The sequence below is a fragment of the Bubalus kerabau genome, chromosome 22 (assembly GCF_029407905.1).
Source record: "Bubalus kerabau isolate K-KA32 ecotype Philippines breed swamp buffalo chromosome 22, PCC_UOA_SB_1v2, whole genome shotgun sequence".
Lineage (NCBI taxonomy): Eukaryota > Metazoa > Chordata > Mammalia > Artiodactyla > Bovidae > Bubalus > Bubalus kerabau.
In genome coordinates, this window is record NC_073645.1 from 32,760,826 (window position 1) to 32,777,524 (window position 16,699).

Consider the following 16,699-nt stretch of genomic DNA (forward strand, 5'->3'; position numbering starts at 1 on the left):
ATCCTGAAAGATGATGCTGTGAAAGTGCTGCACTCAATATGCCAGCAAATTTGGAAAACTCAGCAGTGGCCACAGGACTGGAAAAGGTCAGTTTTCATTCCAATCCCAAAAAAAGGCAACGCCAAAGAATGCTCAAACTACTGCACAATTGCACTCATCTCACACGCTAGTAAAGTGATGCTCAAAATTCTCCAAGCCAGGCTTCAGCAATATATGAACCGTGAACTTCCTGATGTTCAAGCTGGTTTTAGAAAAGGCAGAGGAACCAGAGATCAAATTGCCAACATCCGCTGGATCATGGAAAAAGCAAGAGAGTTCCAGAAAAACATCTATTTCTGGTTTATTGACTATGCCAAAGCCTTTGACTGTGTGGATCACAATAAACTGTGGAAAATTCTGAAAGAGATAGGAATACCAGACCACCTGATCTGCCTCTTGAGAAATCTGTATGCAGGTCAGGAAGCAACAGTTAGAACTGGACCTGGAACAACAGACTGGTTCCAAATAGGAAAAGGAGTACATCAAGGCTGTATATTGTCACCCTGCTTATTTAACTTACATGCAGAGTACATCATGAGAAACGCTGGACTGGAAGAAACACAAGCTGGAATCAAGATTGCTGGGAGAAATATCAATATCAGATATGCAGATGACACCACCCTTATGGCAGAAAGTGAAGAGGAACTCAAAAGCCTCTTGATGAAAGTGAAAGTGGAGAGTGAAAAAGTTGGCTTAAAGCTCAACATTCAGAAAACGAAGATCATGGCATCCGGTCCCACCACTTCATGGGAAATAGATGGGGAAACAGTGGAAACAGTGTCAGACTTTATTTTTCTGGGCTCCAAAATCACTACAGATGGTGACTGTGGCCATGAAATTAAAAGACGCTTACTCCTTGGAAGGAAAGTTATGACCAACCTAGATAGCATATTGAAAAGCAGAGACATTACTTTGCCAACAAAGGTTCGTCTAGTCAAGGCTATGGTTTTTCCTGTGGTCATGTATGAATGTGAGAGTTGGACTGTGAAGAAGGCTGAGTGCTGAAGAATTGATGCTTTTGAACTGTGGTGTTGGAGAAGATATTTGAGAGTCCCTTGGACTGCAAGGAGATCCAACCAGTCCATTCTGAAGGAGATCAGCTCTGGGATTTCTTTGGAAGGAATGATGCTAAAGCTGAAACCCCAGTACTTTGGCCACCTCATGCGAAGAGTTGACTCATTGGAAAAGACTCTGATGCTGGGAGGGATTGGGGGCAGGGGAGAAGGGGACGACAGAGGATGAGATGGCTGGATGGCATCACTGACTCGATGGATGTGAGTCTGGGTGAACTCTAGGAGTTGGTGATGGACAGGGAGGCCTGGCATGCTGTGATTCATGAGGTCGCAAAGAGTCGGACACAACTGAGCGACTGATCTGAGCTTATCTGAAGAGATTAGCCGCTGGCTGCGCAGCTATTTTTCCAGTACCAACTTAGTTCCAGGGATCTGCAAACTATAGACCACAGACCAAATCCAGTTCACTGCATGTTTTTCAATAAAGTTTTATTGGAACACAGTTATACTCATCATTTACATATTATCTATTGCTGCTTTTACACTCTGAAAGAAGAATTGAATAGCTGCACCAAAGCTGTGTGGCCCACAATGCCTAAAATATTTCCCATCTGTCACCTTTAAAGAAACGTCTTGCTGACCCCTGACCTAATACTAAAGAGGCTAGAACTATTGCAGCCACCTTGCCACCACAAGGGGGAGTCTGGAACTGCTGGGGCCCACCACCTGACCACTGAAAATGAAGCCAATCAAACAGAAGGCAGAACCTAGAGGTGGAGAGAAACCAAGTCTTGCTGACCTCATTCAAGCCATGAAGCCAGCCACCCCAGAAGCCAAGCTAGCCTTGGGCTTTTTAGTTACTTGATCCAATTCATGTCCTGCTTCATTTAAACCAATTTGAACTGAGTTTCTATCTCAACAGAAAGGGCCCTATCTCATAAACTTTTCCACCCCAGAGTGGCAGACCATGGGGAAGAGAGTGATCCTTCCCTTACAACTAAGAACAGTGATGAAACTTAAGTCTGACTTAGCACACCGATGGATCAGACTTGAACTGTAGGCAACAATTACATGTTATAACCAACAAGTGACACATCCCTAATTTAAACCCTGAAAACTGTTGAGACACCGGTTGCTGGAGCTTCCTTTGAATATTTCATGTCTCTGTCTGAGTTGATCAAATTTCTCAAAACAGGTGAAGTGAAAGTCAAGGGTTCAGTGAGGCAGTTGCTTAGTGATACCTCAGCCCTAGGAGACCTTGGATAAAACCTGGCCAAGAAACAAAGCAGAGATTTTTCTTAGTCCAGCCTGTCTTGTAAAGGCCCAGTGTCATCTACACAATGAAACATAATAAGCAGCCTCTCTTCCAGGCTGAGCCCTCAGAGCTCTCTGCAGGTGTACTGGCAGAGCATGGAGGGGTTGGCAAAGGGCAGGTGGCTTTGATCCCCCTGCTGCCTCCTCAGAAATTACTCATTACAGAGTGAGATGGGGGTATTATATAACACTAACTTGGCCTAATTCCACCAGAGTCTAAAGGAATGCAAAATGTATAATGTCTAAAGGACACAGCATACTGGGAGACCATATAGAGGGCCCTTCAGACTCCGACAGACAGGCAATGCATTGAAGTCAGAATCTGCCCTAGACTTCCTGCGAGGTGCCGCTTAGGAAGGCAAACACTTGTTGTATGATAAGAGTCTTCTAGAGCAGAGTCAACAACAGCAAAGCCTGTGTTTCTAGTAATTCTTGGCCTTGGTCAAGCAGTCTCCCTTCATGGATCTCTAAGAGCTTTGCAAACATTTACTGTCAAATAACTTTACACACTTGCATGCAACTACGCTTACTTTTTAAAATCTCTCTTATGAGTAAACAAAAACTAATTGTACACACTCCCTTTTAATTAACAAATATGTCCTTCTAGAGCCACATATTTCCTATGTCATGAATAAGAAATACACCCCCCAGGAGATGGAAATGAGTTGGGCTGCATTTTAACCCTTTGTTAAAGTATGGGGGCATTGTGGAAAGAACGTGGCTTCTGAGCTTCTGTATGTAGGTCAAGAACACCATAAGCCACTGAAGCACAAAAAGGCAGAAGCCCTGGAGACTGTGAGTATGGGCACAGTGGTGCATGTACTGAGCTGATTTCAGTCAAACCTGTTCAGGTCTCTCGGGGTCAATCTCTGAGGTCTCAGAGTTGGAGGCAGATCAGAAGAAGTTTTACTGAAGGAAATAAACAGTAACTGTGCCAAAAAGAAAGTTAAAATCTTGGTCATCTAAGAGAAAGACACAAGGATGGAACTAGAAATGTAAAGGTGAGAGGTGAAGCAAGTTCCTGTGTAGAAAAACAAGCTCAAAACTGAGATGGTCACATAGGAAGGTCAGGTGCAAGGTGAGTCAGCACAAATGGTCCAGTAGGAAATAATTCATATCAAGAGAAAGAGGAGATAGAGAGGTTTATTTTCAGAAATTGATTCATGCATTTGTAGGCGCTGGCAACTCCAAAATCTAGAGAGAGAGAGCCAGCAGGCTGGAAATTCAAGTAAGAGCCAGTGTTTCAGGCTTGAGTACTAAATATGTGTGGCTGGTCAATAAAATTTCAATTCAGGCAAAATTTCTCTATCATAGTCTTGAATTCCTTCTTATCCAAGAAACTTGAGTTTTTGCTCTTAAAATCTTCAACTGATTAGATGAGGCCCACCCATATTATAAAGGGTAATCGCTTATTTGCCATGTCCTCCTCCAGGGAATCTTCCCAACCCAGGGATTGAATCCGTGTCTCTTACATCTCCTACACTGGCAAGTGGGTTCTTTACCACTAGCGCCACCTGGGAAGCCTTACTTAAAGCGAACTGATTGTAAATGTTAAACACATCTATCTTGACAGCAATATCTAGACTAGTGTTTGACCAAACAACTGGACACCATAGCCTAGTCAGCTGATACATAAAATTAACTGCCATGTGTGGTTTACAGGTACCCAGCAGAAGGACTTCCCTGGTGGCCCAGTGGCTAAGACTCCTCGCTCCTACGCAGGGGGCCCGGGTTCAATCCTTGATTAGGGAGCTAGATCCCACATGCGGCAACTAAGAGATGGCATGCCACAACTAAAAAGATCCTGTGTGCCACAACTAAGACCCAGCACAGCCAAATAAACAAATAAAAATACTTCTAAAAAATAATAATTAAAAAATAAAGGCTTCCAGCAGAACCAAGTTCCTTACATCAAAAAGATTCAGGGGTAGGAGAGACACTATAGGTGAGAAATCTAAAAGGCAGAGAATGGTGAAGAGTGACCTTGGGCCCAAAATAGAGGCTTGGATTGATGTCTCTTAAAGCCCAGTCATTGCTTTTTCTCAAACTCTGGAGCGAAGCATCCTAAGTGAGCCCCGGTGCCAACTCCCACGCAGTTTCTTTTTTCTGATCAAACTCGGTTGGGTGTAAAAACAGACATGTGCCTTTAAATGAATGCCAGCTAGATCACATTCTAATCATCCAAGTATCTATTTCTTCAATAACTTCAGGAGGAAGTTAGGGATCGCAGAAGGCTAAGGACAACAACAAAATGCAAGAGTTTCCAAGAGTCTGGAAAACATATGTGGACTTGGAGTCTTGCCCTTACGGGTTTTAATTTTGAGTCAACTACATCTAAGCAGTATTTACTTTGGGAATTCTCATTTGCACTCATGTTCATCTATTTGCAAAAATGAGTTTCTTCAACATGGGCCTGGCTTATCAAGATAGAGTTGTTCACTTTTCCATTTGTTAGGGCTAAAAGGGAAAAGTCAGCTTATTTCTGACTTTTGTGAATGAAATAACAGTGCTTGCTGTGTAGAGCCATCTGGCCCAGGCAGAGCATGGATTGTTTGCATCAAATCCTGCCTGGCAACCCTCAGAGGTCAGAACCCTCCTGTGACTGGGGTGCCTCCAGGAAGGGCTTAGAGCAACACAAATTTGGCAAAAAATAACCCACAAGAGCATCATGAATACAAAAACTCTCCCCACAACAGAACAATTACCAGACAAGCCAAGTACTTGTCTGTGGGAACCAGGGTGTACTTGAAGAAACAAAGACCAAGGCAGAGAGAAGTGATCTGTTACCATTCTCCTAATTTGGCCCGCTTCTATTTCTCTGAAATCACAGTTTGCAGTGTGTGGGCGTTACCATGCTGTTTTTTACCCTAGCAGAAATGACAACCATGAAAAACTGTCTACCCTGTGTTTGAGAAAGTATCTATCAATTAGAGTGGTGTATATTGAGTGTGTGTGTGTGTGCACGCACACTCAGTCGTTCAGCCGTATCTGACTCTTTGCGACCCCATGGACTGCAGGCCACCAGGCTCCTCTGTCCATGGAATTTTCCAGGCAAGAATACTGGAGTGGGTTGCCATTTCATACTCCAGGGGATCTTCCCGATCCAGGGATCGAACCCGCGACTCTTTCATCTGCTACATTGGCAGGCCGATTCCTTACCACTGAGCCACCTGGGAAGCCTGTATATTGAATATAATAATAGCTAATTCAGTGCTTCTTATGTGCCAAGGAATGGTCTGAGCATTTTAAGTGAACCAGAATTTTAAGTGATTCAGCATTATCACTGAATCCTCACAACAATCCCAGGAGGTAGGTACCATTATTATTTTTATCTTTTAAGTGGGAAGATGAAACAGAGAAAGGTTAAGTGAGAAAGATTAAATTTCCTAAACAAGTGCCACAGTTCATCAATTCAAAGACAAATTTTTGTCATATTTTAACATCACTGAAATTAAGGTATGCCCTACAATTGACGGCATATTAGCATTGTGTCATAATTTAGTTGGCAGCTCTTTTTCTTAGTGATGCTTAAAATAATGGTGTGCCCCCTGGAGAAGGGAAAAGCTACCCACTCCAATATTCTGGCCTGGAGAATTCCGTGGACTGTATAGTCCATGGGGTTGCAAAAAGTCAGACACGACTGAGTGACCTTCACTTTCACTTTTACAGTCAATGGCATCTTAAATGTAATAAGATGTGGAAGGTGAGAGAGCCAGCATATAGTCCAAGCAGTTTGGTTCTGACATCTGTGTTGTCAGGCCATACAGTAAGAGAGTCCTACTGCCCAGAGAGGGAGGGGGGAAATACGCTTTGATTTCGACTGGGAGTTCTGAAAGTGCTCTGAGAAGAATTTCTAAGATCACACCATTTCCCTAGTTATTCAATTGGTCATTAAAAAGCTAAACCTTACTTAAATGGTTTTAAAATAGGGGGAAAAAAGCCAAAGTAGTCTAAGCCAATTTCTCAGTCTTTTTTATTTCATTTAATCCTCACCATTTTTTGATAAACACAAACCTCATATCGGTTCCCTCTCTCTGACACCCCCTAGGAATTCTGATATGCTGACCCTGCCATCACCCCACTCAGAGTAAGAGTCTGTGGCCTGAAGATTACCCCAAAATGTTCTTGCTCTGTGTACAATTATGCATGGGATTTTACCCACCTTTCTACTTCCCTGTCTTCTTGAGCAGAGTAATATTCACACAGGACTAAACTTAAATTTTTAAAGACTGAGGCTGAGTCAAGGGTGTGAGGGAAAGTTAAGTTTATATGAGTTTGTGTGTGGGTTGTTTAAATTTTTTGTTTGCTTTTTGTTTTGTTTTATATTTTGGTGGTTGGGGAGGAAGTCCCTATTTTAAACAAAAGAAGAATATCTGCAATGTAAACCAATTTATTGTTCCCAGTTTTTCTATCAGCAACACATTGATTTTGTTGCCCCGGAAACTAGAGGGAGTTTCTGGAGAATTAATTACCTCATTCCAAACCAAGGGCTCACTAAACAAGCTCTTTTCAGCTCTGTTTTCGTAGGAAACAAAGCCCATTCCTTGTAGCTCACCTGAGTCTCTCTTGAGTCTGAAACCTGAGCCTCTAACTCATTCCTGGGATTTTGCACTTCCTGCTGCAAACCATATGTTAGGTTATGACAGGAAAACCCTATAGTTACAGTTTAGGGCCCGGCGGTGGAGGGGGAGGGGAAGAGAAAGGATGAGGTCACAAATCCCTGTAGGGAGGCAATCACAGCTCTAACCCAAAGCTCCTAGAAAAACATGTTCCAATAAATTAGATATATTGTTTTCATAGCCCTTCAACTTCAACGTTCAGCTCTTTGTGGTTGGAAGTGTCTTTCCCTCTGCTCCTCATCACAAGTGGGATCTTTCTAGACATTTGTAAAACCTGGCGGTTAAAACCCACCCTGGCCTGTAATCAGCCTGGATTTTGGTCCTGCACCTGGAAAGTTATTTTAATTAGATGCATTTTTATTCCTCACCTTCCTTTGGTGGCGGCACCATATACTGAGGATCTGAGAGGAGGTGGGGTCTCTGGAGTCACTAAGCCAGATGGAGGCGTTTTAGGGGGCTTCCATGGTGCCAAGAACCCCCCTCGGATTTTAGAAAAAGATACATGAGGGATCTGGATCAAAGCGCCATGGAAGAATTTGCCCTCCCAAGCACACAAGGATGGGGGTGAAGACATACAGACATGCCTCATTGTCAAAAGGAAGATTTGAATATCCAGGAGTAATCTAGTTACCAATCTGAGCCAAAGACATCATTCACTGGGAGTGAGAACATAGTCATTGTCCTAGAAGTGAAGGGTGAGAGATGGCAGGTCTGTTTCCTTTAAAATGACTGGCAGAGAACTGACTCATATCCAGGTGGTAGAGGAGAGAGGGAACAGGATTGGAAATCTGGCAGACGTAAATCTGCTACCTGGCTCTGCCACTTGCTAGCTGGGTGACCTGCAGTGAGATATCTGAGCTCTCTGAACCTCTGTTTCTTCTTCCATAAAGTGAGGATTACAATAGAAAATAGCATTCCTATGAGAATTAAACTGTGCCTTGTATTCCACAGGCATGCCTGCTCAGTCGTGTCTGACTCTTTGCAACCCCATGGACTGTAGCCTGCCAGGCTCCTCTGTCCTTGGGATTTTCCCAGTAAGAATCTGGAATGGGTTGCCACTCTCTTCCTTCAGGGGATCTTACCAACTCAGGGATCGAACCTGCATCTCCTGTATTGCAAGCAGGTTCTTTACCCCTGAGCCAGTGGGTCGTATTCCACAGGCACTAACTAAATGCTCTGCCCTATGCAATGCATCATGGGATCTATATGCAGAAGGTCCTCACTCTCTGCAGGAGGGAATTAAGCCAGCACCTTTGCTTGTGAGGGAGCATCTTTCCGAGATAGCGGTTATGCTCTCCTCACCCCACCACCCTCCCCGCCCCCAACAAAAGTCAGATTGCTCCTGCTCTTCAGCACATCTCAACTCCTTTTCTCTGGGGCCTAGTGGGGCTCCAAGGTTAGACCTTGCTCATTCCACTTCTTCTACTAACAAGAGACCAGGAAGGTGGATACCTCTGGCCTCACAGAAACTCTTCTTTTTGAACCAGTCTGGATCAATGTCATGGACAGCTTCCCAAAACAACTTAAAAGGGCCACTCCCTTTCTTTCAATTCTATTCTGTGAATTTATTTCCAGACGGAGGATGAGATGGTTGGATGGCATCACTGACTCAGTGGACATGAGTTTGAGCAAGCTCTGGGAGATGATGAAGACAGGGAAGCCTGGAGCGCTGCAGTTCATGGGGTCACAAAGAGTCGGACATGACTCAGTGACTGAACAACAAGAGAGGCACATTTTAGAAGCCGCTTGGTCTATTGCTGCTTCCATTAATCCTTTCTTTGGCCTATAAGTCTTTTAAAATGCCCATCCTGCCTTATTTGGGAGCCCCACCTCCTCTGTGAAGCCCTCTCTGGTTGCCCAATACCGAGTCTGCCCTCCTTTCTCAGGACTCCTGCAACACTGCTAATCAGCACCACATGTCTGGGCAGGGAGCACGCCTCCACCTCTGCAGTGCCGTGGTCATCTCTCTTGATTGCTGTTTCAGTCCCTCGACAAAGACTGCCAGATAAAATACAGGATGCCCAGTTAAATTTGAATTTCAGAGAAGCAACAAATAGCTTCCCAGTATACGTGTGCTCCATGTATTGCATCTCATATTTTTATTTGCTCCATCTGGCAACAATAAGGTCAGTCTCTTATGCTTCCGCATCTGCCACTGCTCTCAGCATCATAGTAAGACTGCTCTGGGCTAGACAATACATAATTGCTGGTAACAAAAACAACAATCATAATACCCAACATTTATTGAGTATCCAGTCGCTGTATTGGCCAGACACTGCACTAATTGATTTTACGTTGCCTATGATAGGGAGAGGGCACATGTACACAAACATGTTGTTGACACACAAAGTAGAGTATGGTGTCTTTAAGGCAAAACAGCTTAAAGAGGAGGGGAGGTCCTCTGAGCCCTGTGACCTGGCTCTGTACTTACCGTCCCTGTGCCCTTGGCTGTTCACTCACTCTCTCATTATTCCCCTCATCTCGAAAGTGGTGGGCTTTCTTTTTTTTTTTTTTCTTCCTTTCTGGAGTTGTCTAGTTGAAATAATACACTAAAAGTAAGTGCTATACTCTAAGGATGAAGCACAATGCCGGGCACATAGTAAGTTCTCAGAAACGGTCAAAGACACCCTGGGGGTGCAGATGGTGTCGGAATTTAGAGAGGAAGCTCTTTGGCCTGAGTGATCAATAGAACCCTCAAGGACAGGTAAATCTGACAAAATCCTGTGATTCTCAGGACAGCAGGAAAATGGGAGGCAATTTTAAGAAATGTCAAATAGACATGCTTCAGTTTGCATGGGATAGATTAGAATTTTTCTTTACCATCCAAAGTGCTCTGTTAAACCTGAAGTCCTTATAGCTAAAAATTCTGCTATCCTTGACTAGAGCAATTTATAGGTCTAAGGATGCAAGTTGAATATTCAGTTATATGAAGGATTTTTTTTAAAAGAAGAACCACTAGATACAGTTCTACACTTGATTTCTAAGCTTATCACAATGTGATAATATTCACCAAGGCACTGAGATATTTATTAACTGTAAATCTATCAACTGGCAATAGAGTTGTAGTCTTTGGTAATGAAGCTTGAGAACACTCTCCAAAATGCCCTTTTGGCCCCCTCTTTTCTACAGGAAAACTAGGGTACCAAAACACAGGCCCAGCACTTGGGACCTTTGCAAGATCTGGGCTTCCGCTAAGGTTTCTACTCAGGACTGGGGCTGTGGGAATGAAACCAGAGAGGGTGCCAGATGGCAGATTGTGGGAAGTCTCAGGCTGGAAAGGGATGGCCAAGATAAACAAGCGACTGGAGGTCTGAAAAATGAATGGATAAACATCCAGACCAAAGTCAACAGTGCTGGGGAATCCAACCCGGTCTCCGCAGCCAGCGAGGTTTGGACACATGAATTCAGCCTCAAGTCCTTGAAAGAACTTTTGTGCATCTGATTCTTAAGCATCCTTGCCTTGGGGTGTTGGGGGTGAGGGACAATTACGCAGTTCCTGTAGCAGTGCGGGAATTGTTAGATTTTCATCAGCATGACCTTCTGTAATATTTCTGCTTAAAAATCAATAGATGAATGGATACTGGTTGATATTAAAGAGATAATGTTAATTTTGATACTATAATAATGACATTGTTTATGTTTTTAGAAGAAACTTTATCTTTTAGGACAACATACTGAACATTTACAGATGAATGATATGATGTGAATTTGCTTCAAAATAATCTGGGGGCAGAGGCTGGGGACTGGTCATAAACTTAGAGATCATTATAATAGTCTCTCTACCTTAAAATTTTCCATAATACAAAGGTTTAAATCAAAGTTATCACAGATACATTTATTTTATACTGCAAAAAAAATACAAACTAGGATCTAATAGAACATATGTTTGTTTATTTTTTTTTAATCATAAAGGACATTGATCTCAGGTATACACAGAACAAAATGAAATGGCACACTGGCAAAATTAAGCCATTTAGAGCTACAGATTAAGCATCTTATATCTCATTATATTTCATGGCAGAATGCCTACGTTTTCCTGTAAATTCACAGATTAAGTGTTTATATTACCGTTGGTTTTCTCACTTTCTGGGATAATTGGATGGTGTAGACCTAATTTGAGCGAACGAAAAATTCAAGGAGTAGGATTTACGGTGTGCACCTAAGAGATGCTTCCAACCAGCAGTTATTCTTTGGTCGACTGGTTGTCCTGCTTGCCATTCAGCGGGGTCTTGACAGAGACTAGGACAAAAGAGGAAACAACCGACCAAAAAGTCCCTGCTGGAATTCTTCTCTGACGCAACTCATTTCCTCCCAGCCTTCTGGTATGATGGGTTATTTTTTTGTGTGTTGTTTATTTGGTTTGTCTTTTCAATCTCTGATAAATTAGAATTATAGTCAGTCTATGATGTGTGTTATGGAAAAAAACAAAAAGGCAAACTGTTTAGAATCCTTGTTTAAACTGGAATAGCAGATTCAACTTTGGAAAGTAATACACGATCATTTCCTGACCAGCAAAAGACCCCAAATCCTGTGTGACCAGAGTCAGTATTGATGCAACGGCAGGGTCTGTAGTTTGTTTGCTGTCGTTGGGGGCTGGGTAGACATGCCCTGCTGCTCCTCTAAAATGTAATTGGCACAGTCATTGACTGTATAATATTACTTAGTTTGTGAATGTTGTTAGGAAACCAGCACATGTCATTTTGCATTGTTTTTAATGCAGTGAAGAGTCAGGTGATCCTGCACAGCTTTCGCTGTGCGGGAAGGCCATGTGCAGGCCTGCCTGCTCTGCTCGCCGAGTCCAAATCAATTATGCTCTAATCAGGTCTGTTTCCGGAACTGGTCAGATGGAGGTTCAGAATGAAAAGGAAAAATTGCTATTTCTCTCCAGATCCTGTTTGCATCAATGGACTCCATCTGAGACACATCCTGTTTGACCTCTGGTATAGCAGGGGAGGGGAATTGTTCTGTTTGACTTTTGACTGTCACAGATCGCAGGGCCTCCACTTTTTTGGCTTTTTTCTTTTTTCCAGGAAAAGTTTGAATTGTACTGAAACTCAGTCATCATCCTGAGTTCAGTGCGGACACATAGTCTGAACTATTCATGCTCCTCAAATAGCAATCCATCACAATCCCCAGGATGCTTGTTCAAAGTTCAGATGTCTAGACCTACTTCGAGACACAGTCTCTAAGAAGATGCTAGTCTAACAAACTACCCAGTTGATTGTGAAGTGCAGTCAAGTTCAAGAATTTGCAACAGGATGAGAACTGCTCAAATCCAGCTTCCTCATCTCAGACCACTGACTCCAGCAAGGCTCAATTTCCCGATAAAGGACAGAAATGGTATAGACCTAACAGAAGCAGAAGATATTAAGAAGAGATGGTAAGAAGAACTGTACAAAAAAGATCTTCACGACCCAGATAATCACGATGGTGTGATCACTGACCTAGAGCCAGACATCCTGGAATGTGAAGTCAAGTGGGCCTTAGAAAGCATCACTACGAACAAAGCTAGTGGAGGTGATGGCATTCCACTTGAGCTATTCCAAATCCTGAAAGATGATGCTGTCAAAGTGCTGCACTCAATATGCCAGCAAATTTGGAAAACTCAGCAGTGGCCACAGGACTGGAAAAGGTCAGTTTTCATTCCAATCCCAAAGAAAGGCAACGCCAAAGAATGCTCAAACTACCGCACAATTGCAGTCTTCTCACACGCTAGTAAAGTAATGCTCAAAATTCTCCAAGCCAGGCTTCAGCAATATGTGAACCGTGAACTTCCTGATGTTCAAGCTGGTTTTAGAAAAGGCAGAGGAACCAGAGATCAAATTGCCAACATCTGCCGGATCATGGAAAAAGCAAGAGAGTTCCAAAAAAACATCTATTTCTGCTTTATTGACTATGCCAAAGCCTTTGACTGTGTGGATCACAATAAACTGTGGAAAATTCTGAAAGAGATGGGAATACCAGAACACCTGATTTGCCTCTTGAGAAATCTGTATGCAGGTCAGGAAGCAACAGTTAGAACTGGACCTGGAACAACAGACTGGTTCCAAATAGGAAAAGGAGTACATCAAGGCTGTATATTGTCACCCTGCTTATTTAACTTACATGCAGAGTACATCATGAGAAATGCTGGACTGGAAGAAACACAAGCTGGAATCAAGATTGCTGGGAGAAATCTCAATAACCTCAGATATGCAGATGACACCACCTTTATGGCAGAAAGTGAAGAGGAACTCAAAAGCCTCTTGATGAAAGTGAAAGCGGAGAGTGAAAAAGTTGGCTTAAAGCTCAACATTCAGAAAACGAAGATCATGGCATCTGGTCCCATCACTTCATGGGAAATAGATGGGGAAACAGTGGAAACAGTGTCAGACTTTATTTTTCTGGGCTCCAAAATCACTACAGATGGTGACTGCAGCCATGAAATTCAATGACACTTACTCCTTGGAAGGAAAGTTCTGACCAACCTAGATAGCATATTCAAATCAGAGACATTACTTTGCCAACAAAGGTCCATCTAATCAAGGCTATGGTTTTTCTTGTGGCCATGTATGGATGTGAGAGTTGGACTGTGAAGAAGGCTGAGCGCCAAAGAATTGATGCTTTTGAACTGTGGTGTTGGAGAAGACTCTTGAGAGTCCCTTGGACTGCAAGGAGATCCAACCAGTCCATTCTGAAGGAGATCAGCCCTGGGATTTCTTTGGAAGGAGTACATCATGAAGGAAGGAATGGTGCTAAATGAATGATGCTAAAGCTGAAACTCCAGTACTTTGGCCACCTCATGCGAAGAGTTGACTCATTGGAAAAGACTCTGATGCTGGGAGGGATTGGGGGCAAGAGGAGAAGGGGACGACAGAGGATGAGATGGCTGGATGGCATCACTGACTCGATGGACATGGTCTTAGTGAACTCCGGGAGTTGGTGATGGACAGGGAGGCCTGGCATGCTGCGATTCATGGGGTCGCAAAGAGTCGGACACGACTGAGTGACTGATCTGATCTGATCTGTGGGGAAAATTGTTTGAATTTGGGGTACCCAGAAGGGAACACCAAAAGAGATGTCTTCACTTGTGGGTCAGTTCAGTTCAGTCCAGTCACTCAGTTGTGTCCGACTCTTTGCAACCCAATGGACTGCAGCACACCAGGCTTCCCTGTCTATCACCAACTCCCAGAGCCTACTCAAACTCATGTCCATCATGTCGGTGATGCCATCCAATCATCTCATCCTCTGTCATCCCCTTCTCCTTCTCCTTGCCTTCAGTCTTTCCCAGCATGAGGGTCTTTTCTAGTGAGTCAGCTCTTTGCACTAGGTGGCCAAAGTATTGCAGCTTCAGCTTCAACATCAGTCCTTCCAATGACTATTCAGGACTGATTTCCTTTAGGATGGACTGTTTGGATCTCCTTGCAGTCCAAGGGACTCTCAAGAGTCTTCTCCAACACCACAGTTCAAAAGTACCAATTCTTTGGCACTCAGCTTTCTTTATAGTCCAACTCTCACATCCATACATGACTACAAACCATAGCTTTGACTAGATGGACTTTGTTGGCAAAGTAATGTCTCTGCTTTTTAATATGCTGTCTAGGTTTTTCATAGCTTTTCTTCCAAGGAGCAAGCGTCTTTTAATTTCATGGCTGCACTCACCATCTGCAGTGATTTTGGAGCCCCAAAAAATAAAGTCTGACACTGTTTCCACTGTTTCCCCATCTATTTCCCATGAAGTGATGGGACCAGATGCCATGATCTTCGTTTTCTGAATGTTGAGTTTTAAGCCAACTTTTTCACTCTCCTTTTTCTTCATCAAGAGGCTCTTTAGTTCCTCTTCACTTTCTGCCATAAGGGTGGTGTCATCTGCATATCTGAGGTTATTGACATTTCTCCCAGCAATCTTGATTCCAGCTTGTGCTTCTTTCAGTCCAGCGTTTCTCATGATGTATTCTGCATAGAAGTTAAATAAGCAGGGTGACAATATACAACCTTGACATACTCATTTCCCGATTTGGAACCAGTCTGTTGTTCCATGTCCAGTTCTAACTGTTGCTTCTTGACCTGCATACAGATTTCTCAGGAGGCAGGTCAAGTGGTCTGGTATTCCCATCTGTTTCAGAATTTCACACAGTTTGTTGTGGTCCACATAGTCAAAGGATTTGGTGTAGTCAATAAATCAGAAGTAGATATTTTTCAGGAAGATTTAAAGACAACAACTCCATACATGATGTGTACAGAGTGATCAGTGAGAAACAGGGTCAGTTAGAAGGCTACTGTCAGATCCCAACCAAGCTTTCCCCAAGACATATCAAAAAGAGAAAAATAGGGCTTCCCTGGTGCCTCAGTGGTAAAGGATCAGCCTGCCAGTGCAGGAGGCACAGGTTCAATCCCTGATCCAGGAAACCCCACATGCCAAGGAGCAACAAAGCTGGTGTTTTTGTTTTGTTGCAAAGCAACAAGGCCATAACTATCGAGCCAGTGCTTTAGAGCCCAGGAGTTGCAACTACCGAGCCTGCGTGCTACATCTACTGAGGCCCAAGTGCTCTAGAGCCCACGTTCCACAAAAAGAGAGGCCACACACCACAATGAGCAGCCTGGACACCGCAACTAGAGAAAAGTCTGCACAGCCGCAAAGACCCAGCACAGCCAAAATTAAATAAATAAAATTAGTTTTTAAAACAGAGAAAAATAAGGATAAAGTTAAATTTATTCAAATTATTCTGTGATTGTGTTAGCCACATCTTTCTGAAGATGTTAAAATACCTGTCTTAGTCTATTTTGGGCTACTCTAACAAAATACTACAGACTGGGTAGCTTATAAACAACAGAAATATATTGTTCACAGTTCTGGAGGCTGGCAAGTGTAAGATCAAGGTACCAACATGGTTGGTTTCTGCTGAGAGCTCCCTTCCTAATTCATAGCCTGCACCTTCTTGCTAAGTCCTTACATGGTGAAAGGAGCTAGGGAACCTCTTTTATAAAGCCCTGGTCTGGGAACTCCTTTCGTGATCCAGTGGCTAAGACTGCATGCTCCCAATGCAGGGGCCCTGGGCTCAATCCGAGGTCGGGGAACTAGTTGCTGCATGATGCAACTAGAAGATTCCACATGTCACACCTAAAACCTGGTGCAGCCAAATAAATAAATATATAATTTTTAAAATAAAAAGCCTTAGTGCCATTCATGAGGGTTCTACTCTGATGACCTAAGCACCTCCCAAGGTCCTACTTCCTAATACCATCACCTTTAAGGGTTAAGATCTCAAAATACAAATTTTGGAGGGACACAAACATTCAGACCATAGAAATATATTTTCTTTTAGGGATTTATTTTGCATTTATTTACTTATTTTTGGAATAGCTAATGCGTGATGCCCCTTGAACAAAATTCAAAATGTACAAAAACTTCTAATATTGATTATGTAGGCCATTTCCCTCCTACCCCAAAGTTCCAGTACCCAAACCCAGAAGCAGCCACCATTACTGATTTCTTATTCTTCAAGAAATGCTGTATGCATACACTAGCAGATACATTTATAGAAACTCACTTTTAATTAGCAGGCAGCATACTGCATCTTGCTTTTTTTTCACTTAATAACATTGTAGAGATATATCCATAGCAGTACAGTTAAGAAGATGTTTTTAAATTAAATGACAGTGATGATATATTGTGATTGAGTATTTCTTAAATGTCCTAAAGAGTACACACACATATACACACATGGCAGACCC